The sequence below is a fragment of the Brachypodium distachyon genome, chromosome 3 (genome assembly GCF_000005505.3).
Source record: "Brachypodium distachyon strain Bd21 chromosome 3, Brachypodium_distachyon_v3.0, whole genome shotgun sequence".
Classification (NCBI taxonomy): domain Eukaryota; kingdom Viridiplantae; phylum Streptophyta; class Magnoliopsida; order Poales; family Poaceae; genus Brachypodium; species Brachypodium distachyon.
The window spans coordinates 37982405-37990750 of record NC_016133.3 but is presented as its reverse complement, the minus strand read 5'-3'; positions in this window follow the sequence as shown (position 1 = coordinate 37990750).

Sequence of the window (8346 nt, the reverse complement as noted above, 5' to 3'; positions counted from 1 at the left end):
TTGGGCCCACCAAATGTCACTGCCTCCGCCCTTCAGTCATAAACCTAAGCCAAATATAAAAGTATTTCCAAGGTTGTAGCTAGGGTATGATTGAGTAATTAATCTTTCCGCAGAAGAAAATAATTCTATTTGACCATTATACATTGCTAGCATTCATGACCACCTACAAATTTCCATGATGTTTTGACATCAGAAAGAAGGCGAAAACAACATAGAGAAAAAAACCTAAAAATTCTTTCATTCAAACAAAGCTTTTAATCGGTCTTGCAACTTCTACCAGTGCAACTAACAATTCCACTAGTGTATATAGTTGGGGACAACAAGACACATTCTGATTCTTCTTTAAGGTCGCTTGACAAAGAAGGGGGTGGGGGAGCAAGCCTCAAAACTCCACACCCCCTCACTCTCCCAGCCGATCTGGACAGGCGGCTCTTCTCCTTCCCTCTCCCAATCTACACTGTCCATGGTGCTACTCACCAACGGGATGTCCACTTTGCCGCCTATCCGCTGTCTCTTCTCGTCATTGCTGGTGGAGCGCCTACCTACTCCTTCTCTTCCGTAACTTAAAGGAACCGCATATATATAGTGCAAATCGAACAGGACAAAACTGATGAAGTCAACAATGTGAAGGAGAATCCCACAAAAAAAATCATGTTAACAGCTAAAATGGGAGGTGTATTTTAGCCAACGATAATAAAATTTATATCACCGGTCACTGCAAAGTGGATACCCTTGAGCAACTCGCGGTATTTGTGCATCACGTATATCCCCAACTTAGGATCATACCATATTTGGTGCAATAAGCATGTTGAAAGTACATTAACATACCCGTTGAAAGAGCAAAACCAAAGGTTGCAATGTCGGTGAGCATCAAACCCATCCTTCATTGTAGGGTTCCTCAGCATACATTTCATACAAATAGCCAAAAGCATAAGTGTACTTAAAGGAACCACATAAACTGTGTCTGGGGCGTGAGTTTGGGCATAGGCAGTGCTCCACCCCCATCGGTCTGGACACTGCTTCTGGGTAGATGCCATCATCACATGCAAATCGTTTAGAGTAACAGAGTAAGCATATAGTTGTACTAGAGAGCTCCAGTAGAATCAGATTTCACTTATGAGTTCAGACAAAAATATGCTTGACATTGATACGTACAGGGCTGTTCGTATCATTTGCACTTCTTTTAGTAGTAAAATTTATTTTAAAAATTTTCTTTTAAAAAAAATATCCTTCCCATTTCATCTGCAATTTTTAAAATTGCGCATAAACTTTCACCTGCAATTTTAGAATCGGGCATAAACTTTCATCTGCAATTTTTTTAGAATCGCACATAAATTTTCACCTGATATATTTTAGAATCGTGCATAACATTTCACCTGCAATTTTTAGAATAGAGCATAAAGGTTCACCTGCAATTTTTAGAGTCGCGCATAACCTTCACCTGCAATTTTTAGAATCGTGCAATAACTTTCACCTGCGATTTTTAGAATCGCGCATAATATTTCACTGCAATTTTTAGAATCTCGCATAAAGTTTCACTCGCAATTTTTGGAATCGCGCATAAAGTCTAACCTGCAATTTTTAATATTTTAGTTGTTATTATTTTTGTTGCATTTTTCCCTTTCTTGTGGCGTTGGCTATGCTGTGCATGTGTGCTTTTGTCGGGATCTGTCATTTTTCAAGTTTCAAGTTTTTAGCACCGATTTAAAATTTGTAGCAATACACATGAGACGCATATAAATGGGGACTGCATCTATGTTACTACAAGGACGAATGCTTTTTATCATGATCTCAAACTCAAAAAAAAACACACACACACACCACACACACATGCATGGCTGTGTGAGCGGAGGGGGCAAAAGTTTAATCACGCATGCATGCGCTGAAGCGGCGGTCGACTGAGAAACATTGTTTCTCGGTTAACTGAGAGGCAGGCATTCCCAAAGCAATATGACGCCAATTCAAACATGAATAATATGATTGAGAAATCTTTACAGATTAGCTAATCGAACCTCGCTTAGTTCTATCATGTGCACTACTAATAGCTTGAAGCCCTGAACACACGCAATGGAACTCAAAGATCTGAATAATAATCTAATCTAAGATAAGAGCAATTAATTAATAGCAGCAACCAGTAAAATACGTTGGCCATTTTTCTCCATGGCGACGAACCTAGAGCAGCACAGCGTCCGAGCCCAGGCGGAAAAGGACGCGCAGCGCGGTACGCCTGTGCTGTGGCGGCACACGGACGAAACATTAACCTCTCGAAGAATTTGTCTCTCTCAGTCTCGGCGTGGGAAGCGGGAGTGCTTGGGATGTGGCGAGGCATACGAGAGAAGCTACAGAACTGAAGTGGGTTTGAAGGTCGGGAGACCCGGTCGTTCTATCGGGTTTGGACATGGTGTGCCAGCACCCGGTGTGGGTGCTTCAGCTAGATGCACCCGTCGACCGTCGTTTACATTTTTTTAAATGGAAATTTTGGTTTTCAGACACCAAATTATCATGTCTAGGAAAATTACAGCAAGAAAGAGGATATACACTGCAGTCGCGTTGACAGATTGTGACTACTGTATTTGAGTACCAAACTCCGTCCAAATCTGAATCGCGCCGACGCATGCACTAAAAACTTGTTACTTTCAATTGTACGAACCAAGCAAAAGCTCTACAGATTTGTTGCCACACACAAGATGCGACACCGCTCCCACCTAGCATGACTCTGCGTCGTTGCACGTACTGTACATTTTTTTTCTACTGCCGCATTTTTATCATGGCCATCGATGAGGACATCACCTCCGACGCTAGCCTGATGGCTCTCGACGTTGCTCCGTCTCGTTGTCAGGATTGACCTAAAGGATAGCAGTAAATATATTCCAATCTGTATGACATCTACCTCTTGCAAAGAGGAATAGCCCTCCGTCGATTTGCATAAGAATGGAGGGAGTAGAATATATATAGCGAATGCTTTTTTTTTCAAAATCTGTTAGATCAGCACAATAAATATAAAAAATATCCAAAAAAAAGGAACACATTAATTCCTTACGTTCAAAACATTTGTTCTGTTAAAAATAATAATAAATCATGCAATAATGCACAGAAATTTAGCTAGTATCATCTTAATGTTAACCTTAGAGGTAACACAGGACCATGATGACCGGAGATAACCACAAGCTTATTCAAAATGACAACCATAGAACCCACTGGCAAAGAAGTAACAATGTATGCAATTGCAACATTAAAATGTAAACAGAGTACACTCATAGCAATTTGTGACATTAATGTCTCCGGGAGTAGTTTGTACCAATAGCAGGGTATTAAAAACAGAGTACAAATTCTACCCTCATATATACACCATATTGTAAGCTTGAAAGGCAGTATCATACGGGAGTACTGAATATCGAAAGAAACTTCATGGCTATTGATGATACTGATCTAGTAGAAAGAAGAAAGTCTGCCAGAACATTGTTTCTCCGGAAACTTGTATCTTTTGGGATCACTCATCCATCAGCAGAGTGGTTACTGTAGCTCCTTGTCAATCTCCCGGACACCTTCTCTTCTTAGTTTCTGCCAATAACCCAACCCGAGCCTTAATCAGACTAGCGGCAGCAAATAGCATTTTTTATATCAACATTAAGGATCCAATATTACAATGGTGTAGGTATTGCACCCCATGTAGACAAATCTAAATATGAAAAGCTCGATAGAGATATACATAAGGCTATACCATTGCCAGCAATAGAGGTAACTTGTATCCTGTGGGATATCATATAGTAATTCATAACTTTTCTGTTCCTTCAACAGCTAACACTAACCAGCACTAACTGATGATACAAATATATAACGCCAGAGATTACCAATACCTCATAAGGAGTAAGAAGTAAGAACCATGTTATATTTATGGCGAAGCATTTTGTCTTGAAAAAAGATTTCATGGAACTATCAACCTGATTGTTTACTGATTGCTAGTGCCTAGTGGTGCATTATCTTAAGACACTCTGACAAAAGGATCTCTCACTCTGACAAAATCTATCATGTTAAGACACTTCTGCAAAAATGCAGTGACATAGCTACAACCACATACAAGTATATTGCCATTGAAGGACTAAAAGTGAGGACATTCTAATTATCATGTTTATTCATCTACATGATCAAATAGTACTTACTTATATTTATTAATTAATTATGAAACATTAACTCGATATACGGAGCATGGAACCCGGCACAAAGACAGTGGAAGGGTTATCTAATTAAGCAGAGTATAATAGAAACCATATCCAGTCTTTGTGACTTCAATGGAGAAAATCAGTGACAGAGTTTCCAGAAAAAGTGCTATATTTGGGTAGTAGCAAACCTCTCTTGTTATAATCCCACTAACTGCACACATAAAGATCACGGTGGAAGATTGAGCCTAAACAGTTGATACTGTCTTTTGGAATACACGACGATTTCGATCAATTAGATGGCCACTTCATATCAAAGGCGTCAGGTAGAATTGCAACAGTTGGAACCAAAACAGTTAATATATTTCCCGTAATACTCCCTCCGTCCCATATTAAGTGACTCAAATTTGCCCAAATATGGATGTATCTATACAAAAAAAGCGTTTAGATACATGTAATATTTCGTCACTTAATATGGGACGGAGAGAGTACATGATATTGATACTTATGACTACCTTTGTAACAAAGTCATGTGGTGGAATCACGCCAGTTGGCCACTCACAAAATTGAACACGGAGGCTAATCCCCATGTTGCGTGAATGCAAATATGGAATGATCAGACGAAATGAAACACCACATACACACATCAACACCGGTAGGCAGTAGGTTTTACAACTAAGTTAGGTGATTACAATTTAACACCGGAGAGAGTGGTTTCCACGTTTATTACGAGGGTCATTAAGAATGTACGGACAACATGGACATTAGGTGAAAATATCGTATGACTCAACACAGGGAACTAAAGCAAAGGGGAAGGTGCCTCGTCAAATCTGTTGGGCTGAGTCCTGATTTTCTTTCCTACTGTGCCTCCAGGTCTTCAGTGCTAAAGCTGGAATGAAAAAGCAAACCGTTTTCTCCCATGACTTCCAAATATCCCCACGTCCACGATCCAAGAACCAATTGTGCCCCCTTGAGATCCTCCACGGGTGATGACATCATGACAATCAGATAACCAGCAACCGTTAACAGGGTGAAGGAAACACACACGATGAATCCAAGGACCACAGTGCGGTGAAACAATTCCAGAGTCGACTTCCGCCTGATTGCTCCAAAGCTCTGATGAGTACAATGTAAGCTTAAAACCAAATCGAATCCGTTTCTGGTTAGAAGTCAAGTCCGTTTAGGTGTAGGTCTCGTATTCAGTGTTCTAGTCTAATTGCATCTTGCCGTGTATATATGCATGTATACGGTACCTGTAAGTTAATCCCAAAAAATAGAAAAGAAAAGACAGGTACGATAAGTACCTGTAGCCATCCAAATCAATTATCCCGTGTGTGCTTGACGTGCGTATTAGTTGCTAGCAATCGATCAGCTTGCTGAGAGTATTGTACGTGCGCGTCTCGCCGGAAATCAATTAGCGTGTTTGTTGTTGCTGCGTGACAGAGATTTTGGGCTGATTTCCAACATTTGGTATCAGAGCTAAGGTTAATCCGGCAAAGCGGTCCCTAGTACACGGGAGCTATGCCGACAGATGCGGGGATGTCGGGAGCCGCGGCTGGAAGGAACTCAGCACCGGCGACGTTTCCGAGGCTCGATCGCAGCGACCACAGCATGTGAGCAATGAAGATGGAGGTGGCTATGGAATCTCAAGAGATCTGGGACGCAGTCGACCCCGGCGGCGACACATACGCCAAAGGAGCGGCAAACTATCGCATTGATCGCCTGGCGTTGGCGGCCATCCATGCGGCTGTGCCGAACATGTGCTACAACACCTGAAGGGAAAGAAATCTGCGAAGGATGCATGGGATACGATCAAGACCCTGCATCAAGGACACGAGCGTGTCCGGGAGGCAAACCTTCAAACCTTGCTGAAGAATTATGAGAGTTTGAAGATGGGAGAAGACGAGGCGGTCGACGCGTTCGCAGCGCGTGTAACGACGCTCGTTAACGGGATCCGCGACCTAGGCGAGACACTCTCCGAGATCTCCGTGGTCGGGCGGTTCCTACGCGCGGCATCACCAAAGTATATCCAGATCGTAACCTCAATCGAGCAGTGTGTCGATCTGAAGACCCTCACGGTGGAGGACTTGGTGGGGCACTACAAGGGGCACGATGAACGACTCCGGATGGTGTTCGGAGACGGCAAAGATGACGAGCATCTGATGATGACCCGTGCGCAGTGGTTTGCTATGGCCACAAGAAAAACTGGTGATTCGTCATCGTCCAGTGGAAGAAGAGATCAAGCTAAAGGAGGAGGTCGAGCACAAGCAAAGAAAGCTCCTCAAGGTACCGAGGAGAAAGGTGCGGCCCCCAAGAAAAAGTTTGATCGCAAGAAGGTTAGGTGCCACAACTGTGGAATATACGGGCACTTCAAGTCGGAGTGCCGAAAGCCACAAAAAGAGAAAGCATATATGGCCAGGGAAGAAGATGATGATCCAACACTGCTGATGGTAGAGATGTGCGAGCTGATGGAAGAAGGTCAAGAGGAAGTCATCGAGGAGAAGTCTGAGTCCGTAACCCTTATTGAAAAGAAAGTCTACCTACATGATAAAGCAAGAGTGAAGGCGGGCAATGTGTGGTACCTTGACACGGGCGCTACCAATCACATGACTGGCGACAAAACCCAATTTGCAGAGCTTAACCTAGCCGTGGGTGGCTCGGTGCGTTTTGGAGATGGTTCCACGGTGGCGATACAAGGGCGAGGCACAGTTCTTTTCGAGACAAGATTTGGCGATCACAAGGTACTAACCGACGTATATTATATCCCCAAGCTAAAAAGCAAAATAATCAGTCTTGGTCAACTCGAGGAAAGGGGATGTAAAATCGTGTTAGAGGATGGGTACCTGTGGGGCTACGATCGACAACGCAAGCTACTGATGAAGGTCAAGAGGGCAAAGAATCGCTTGTATATTCTTGACCTAGACAGAACAGAGCCGATCTGTTTGTTAGCTGGTCTTGATGATCCGGCATGGAGGTGGCACGCTCGCTATGGGCACTTGAATTTTCACTCGCTTCGACAACTCGGCCAGAAGGACATGGTGGTTGGGATGCCGACGGTGGATCATGTTGAACAAGTGTGCGATGGCTGCCTAGTAGGGAAGCAACGGCGAGTGCCGTTTCCCAGAGAAGCAAAGTACCGGGCAGAGAAGGTACTAGACTTGTTTCACGGTGATCTGTGTGGCCTAGTTTCACCTGCAAGCCCAGCCGACAATCGCTATTTTCTACTCGTGGTAGATGACTACAGTCGGTACATGTGGGTTGTGCTGCTTAAAACAAAAGATCAAGCGTTTCAAGCATTCAAGAAGATCAAGATTGCTGCTGAAGTAGAAGCAGAGGCAAAGTTGAAGGCTTTCCGGACTGACCGAGGAGGGGAATTTATCTCACATGAGTTTGCTGCATATTGTGAGGAACATGGCATCAAGCGTTTTCTGACAGCCCCATACACACCGCAGCAAAACGGTGTTGTTGAAAGAAGGAACCAAACCATGGTAGCAATGGCTCGAAGCATGATGAAGAGCAAAGGCTTGTCGGGGAGGTTTTGGGGAGAAGCGGTGACTACAGCGGTATACTTGCTAAACCGTGCACCGACGAAAAGTGTCATTGGCATGACACCCTATGAAGCTTGGTGTGGAAGAAAACCTTCGGTCGACACCTTCGTACTTTTGGGTGCATGGCACATGTGAAGAATGTTTCTGGACATGTGGGAAAGCTGGAAGACCGGAGTAAGCCGATGATCTTGATGGGTTATGAAGCAGGCTTGAAGAGACACTCGAAGGCTTATCGTGTGTACGATCCACAAACAAGAAAAGTTCACGTGGCACGCGATGTCATCTTTGAAGAAGAGAGGGCATGGGATTGGTCCTCAAACAAAGAAGAGAATCAACAAAATTCGGATGATATGTTTGTTGTATCTTACCCTGTCCCTGAGCATGCAGGTCATAACCATGGAGAAGGCCACGACCATGACGCAGGTGGCGGAGATCCACCCGGAACGCCGCCGGGCCGCGGCGCTACACCGGTGTTCAGCTTCAGTAGAGCACCGGCCTCATCCTCTGCCGCGGCAGGGTCCGCGGCAGGAATCTCTCCCGCGGCAGGATCCGCGGCAGGAACAGCGGCAGGAATCTCTACCGCGGCAGGATACGCGACAGAAAATTCTGCCGCGGCAGAAACCGCGGCAGGAAGATCTGCG